We start from the raw sequence: 4,872 nt of genomic DNA on the forward strand, positions 1-4,872 counted from the left end.
GGCTCACGCGCGCCTTCCTCTTCTAAGTCGCTGACGGAAGACATGCTGCTGCTTCGCGCCTACAACGCGGCCCTTTTGCGTTCCTGTGACAATCTCCAGGGGAAAAAATCCGCCAGAAATTTCAACGAATGAGCCCGTAAGTCGGTCACTTCAAGACTGCTTACCTTTAAGTTTACTTGCTGGTTTCTCTTATCGGTCCCCACGCAGCGTCACCTAATTCAATCACTGTTGGACGTGCACCGCAAGTCCTGCTGCTCACTTATTAACTTGCATTTATTTGCCTTTACGTTAATTTGGTAAACGTATTCACGGGAAAAGAAACGTCAGCGAGCTCGGGCTAGCCGCCGGCCAAGAACGATGACGCCCATACAGCAAGCGAGCTGATGCATAGCTGCCAATCTGCAACTCAAAAAAATAAGAAAAAAAAGGAAAGAAAGAAACCTTCAAGTCACTGTTACCAGGCGAGATAAGCGCGCTGCACGGGCTATCTCGGGCTCTTCAGCGTTTTGAACATGTCCGTGAACACGTGACAACTCGTGAATAGGCAGTGTTAAACCATAGCCTCCGAGATTGCGCGCCGGTGGGTGCTGAACTTGGTTTACGACAAAGCGGATGCAGGCGACGCGGAGCCAAATGGAGCCGAAAGAACGAAGTTTAGGCAAATCCGTGTACTACTCATCATTTCCCATGCTGGCTGAAGCGCCATGCGTTGCAGCTCCCATAGACACTAGCGCCAGAGTTCGCTCTAGTGTATCTATAGGAAACTCTATGTGTTAAACCAGAATGTTCATATAGGCTAGCTGTTCAGAATGATGATGAAGCAGGTGCTGCACTATAGGAAGCTCACGGATGGATGAATGGATGCTGTGAGCGTCCCTTTTATAACGGGTGGTGGCGCGCGCCACCAGGCTCGACAAAAAAGAATTTTTTTTAAGTTGGCCTATCGCCTTGTCTACTTCGATCTTGCTACAAGAAAAAAAAAACAAGCTCACTGCCCAGCTTTCTGCCCGTTACGGGAGAACGACGTTATTTTCCCCACTATTCATTTTTGTCCTTTCTCTATACTTTTCTACCACCAATACTATAACCGTCTCCTAATTATTTCTATCGAGGACGTGTTCAGCTTTCCACTGTTGTCCCTAAAGCCCAAACCTTCATGTAGGCTCGTGTACAAACATACACCTGAGTGGATAACTCCAGATTCAATCAGCGCATGCTCCGTCATTTCTTTATCTGCCCCACAGCTTGTACATTTTTCTTCTTTACTGAATCTCGCTTTATAATTCTAATATCTGGGGTTTAACGTCCCAAAACCACGATATGATTATAAGGGACGCCGTAGTGGAGGGCTCCAGAAATTTCCACCACTTAGGGTTATTTAACGTTTAGATTTAACGTATAGATTATTTAAATCTATAGGTACACGGGCCTCAAACATTTTCGCCATCGAAAATGCAGCCGTCGCGGCCGTGATTCGATCCCGCGACCTTCGGGTCAGCAGTCGGGCGCCATAACCACTAGACCAACGTGGCAGGGCGAATCTCACTACGCGTTCTAAGGCAACCCGACCTCGCTTCGAACAGTAAAGCGCTTCCCCTTGAACGCTCAAGCTTGCGAAGCGCCGTCTGCCGCCCCAGCGGAGAGAGTCTTGTAATCTTGTCACGGTCTTGTCATCTGAAAGTAATTTTTGTCGTACTCAGTATAATCAATAACTAGCAGAAACGCGATGATTGGGGGCTCACTTGAAAGGGAAGTGCGTTTGTGAACCGAAAATACAACAATAAGTAGATAGCCGCTATGCATTTAAGTGTGCGCTTGCTTTCCGAGTCAACCAGGCTGCCCATTTGCAATGTGACATAAGAAAAACATATTAGCTTAATGCGCCACATTTTAAATATCGTACCATGAGTACGACACGTGTTTTATTCAGCAGTATATTTTCGTCGTGGCTCAATGTAAACAGAAGCTGCATGTTTACACATGAGCGTTTATATTGGGCATGCAAGCAACGCGCCGTGAGCAGGCTGAGGTGTTTCGCTACTGAGCTTGAAGCCGTGAGTTCGATGCCCGCATACGGCAGCTGCATATCGATGGGAGCGAAACGCAGTAACACATGCATACTTATATTTAGGTGCACGTTAAAGAACCCCAGGCGGTCTAACTTAATTCGCAGCTACCCACTACAGCGCGCCTCATAGTAATATCGTGGTTTTGGCACGTAAAACGCCATAAATTATCATGGCCTCGCACGCGCATGTGCCACGGGCGATATACAGCTGCCGCTTTGGAGGTGAGGTGTAAAATGAACCAAAGCGGCATTGAAATTATCGATGGCGTCGCGAGATCAGGTGCGGTTATCATCGGGGACAAATCTCGGCGTAATCATGAACATGCATCATCACAGTAGGCATTGTATGGTGAGATGCTGGCCAAGCGAGCTGTCAAAGCAACCAAAGCGGCATTAAAAACAGCGCACACAGAACTCGCTCAGTCACCTGAATATTCACGTCCCAGATGTGCCCGTAAAGAGCATCGTCCTTGGCGACTTGCCCGATCCCGCAAAGGTGGTCGATCAACCGCGCTCCTCCGGTGACATTCAAACCGCAAAAATGTTTTTCAGTCTCCGACATCATTTGAAACCCGCAATGTAAGCGATACACGAGGCTATACACGTGCAGCGACGAGAAGACGACGGCGCGTGCAGGGTGCATGGACGTGCTGAGAGGTCAAAGGCGAGGAGACGAGCGACCGGTGTTCGCCAGAAAGGCGGCGAAACCCGCGCCCAGCAGCGCCGCCTGGCGCAACTGTTAGACCCCCTTGGTGTGGGGGCTATGACCAGGGAGATTTGCATGCGAGCATGTAACACTTGCTCATATGCGTCCCCATGGTTCTGCACGGGTTGATCGGGCTCAACAGAAAGAAATAAAAGAAGCGGATGGAGAAAGAGGAGGGGAATTTTATTAAGGCCATATCGATGCCGTGAGGATGAATTGAGTTTGCTGCTGCTCCGAAGGATGAAAACAACATATAATAAATTTGACGATCATGATTTCCACCACTGGAACATAAAAACACTGCTGGGTGCCGGTCATGAAGCGAGGGGTAAAAGAGCAGAGAAACAATGAGGTAGAAGCAAAATAAGTACTTATTAGAAAGCAAACTGTCATGTTAAAATCACGCTAATTAGTACTTGATTCAGAAATAATCACTGCTCAACCTCTAGCCGGTGATTATGCAAGGCGCAAACACTTTGAATGTGTATGAAGTTCCTGTCTTTTACCCTGTCTAGCACGAGCTGATTCCATTCTATGCCTACAAGTCTGAATTTCATCACGTCACCTAATCACCCGCCGTGCGCGGCCGCGTTTTCCGTCCCTTAGTATTAATTTCATTGTTCTAACTAACCGTAGGATATATCTGTTGAGCCGTGTACAATACGTGACATTCCCGGGTCCATTCCGCCCCTCTCCCACCCTTGTCGCGGTCCATTTCGCTGATCACCAGTACATTTTGACACAATTTCGCCGTTCCTTGCTCTTCACATCTCTCATTATTGAGACGCTCTGAAGAAATAATCTTAGGCTGTCAATATCTGACTTGAAAGGAAGGTCTGGAGCGTCTAAACCTCAGAAGAGATGCTATCATGCCACAGAGCGACCTAAAGTGTTTTGAAATTATAGCTTATCTACGCCTAATTCACTTTCCCTTCTACTGTACCGTGACACAGAAAGTTGTCACGTGGAGGATAGTCACTTTGTTTCCATATACTCGCTTAGTTGTCTTAATTTGTGCCGCTACATCGGCTGTGGTAGTACTCAGTATTAATTTACAGTCTCGAGAAAGGCCTCCATTGATATCGCGTTATCACTCTTGCTTGAATCCTACGATGAGGGCGCTAACGTTCAAGCGTAAATTGAGCGCACCAGCGATTTCTGCGACATGTGGCTTTTAGAGTAACCGAGCTGGAAATGCTCACTTACTATATATTCGCCTTTTGCAAGAACTTTGGCCTATTATTACTGAATAAATAACGAAGCTTTGCTATACGACCCGCTGACAACCGAAGCCGTTGATTCGGTGGTCAGCGTCTTCGGAATGTTCGGCTATAGTGTTGCGGTCTCGTGCGAAATTGCGGATATCGTTCTTGTGCTGTCGTAGTCTTTCTTTGAGGTTATTGATTTCGCCGATGTAGTTTGCGTAGCAAGCAGCGCAAGGCGACTCACACCGAAGTCAGTTGTAGTCGGGTGCCTTGCGGCTGTGTCATGCAGCGAGGGCGGCAATTAGACGTCTGCAAGCGTGGTTGCAACGCATCTGAACCGCCACCCAGTTCACTTCGGTCAGCCAACTCACCAGACAGGCAACGCACTTGAAATGCTTACCGGTCCATCTAGACGCTTCAGGTTCGGTCCGAAACACGCCTGCACTTATAAAAAAGTCAACGATCGTTTTCCTTCCGTTCTTTCTTTAGTTTGCTTTTGCACCACCTGTCGGCGGCGATCGTGTTTACAGGGGCGATCCGATGGGATATTTGCGATAAAGGTGCGCGAAGAAAAGACGTCTGGGCACAGGAGCGCATGCGCGGATATAAAATGCCGCTAAAAAGCGAGTGCCAGTAGCCTTTCCCGTGACATTGCAATCGGAGGCTGCTCCGGAGATAGCCGCGGCTGTGTCATGAAGCGAGGGCCGCGATTAGACGATGCAAGCGTATTTACAACGCACCGCTTCACAATGCTTAATTCTGCGTGGCAACTGTCGCACGAACAATCCGAAGTTTCTACGCCCGGCGGCTATTTTCAGCCCTTCTGAAGTGTTTTACACCACGCGCAGTTTAGCAATAACGTTTTCGAATCGCGCCTGCATGCCATTGAATTT

Source organism: Rhipicephalus sanguineus, chromosome 1 (assembly GCF_013339695.2).
Source record: "Rhipicephalus sanguineus isolate Rsan-2018 chromosome 1, BIME_Rsan_1.4, whole genome shotgun sequence".
NCBI classification, from domain to species: domain Eukaryota; kingdom Metazoa; phylum Arthropoda; class Arachnida; order Ixodida; family Ixodidae; genus Rhipicephalus; species Rhipicephalus sanguineus.